Here is a 277-nt window from a genome sequence, read left to right as displayed (position 1 = left end):
GGGCCGGGTGGGCCTGGCCGAGCTGCAGCCGCCCTCCGACCCGGCCTGCGGGGGCCCGAGGGGCCGGGCCGAAGGGCAGCGGCGGCGGCCGCGGGGAGCCGGGGCAGGGTCGGGCGCCGGGCGCCGGGCAGTGGGAGAGGCGCGGGGCCTCCGGGCAGAGGGCGCTGCTTCTGGGGAAAGTTCCCAGCCTCGGGAGAAGGTGGCCACTCGCAGGCGTGCCTCCGGGCGACGGTCCTCTTCCCGGAGAAGCTGCTTGCTTCCCTGGATGCTTAATTCG

This window comes from Lipotes vexillifer, unplaced genomic scaffold, assembly GCF_000442215.2.
Source record: "Lipotes vexillifer unplaced genomic scaffold, Lipotes_vexillifer_v1.1 scaffold726, whole genome shotgun sequence".
Lineage (NCBI taxonomy): Eukaryota > Metazoa > Chordata > Mammalia > Artiodactyla > Lipotidae > Lipotes > Lipotes vexillifer.
Note: the sequence above shows the minus strand (reverse complement) of the source record.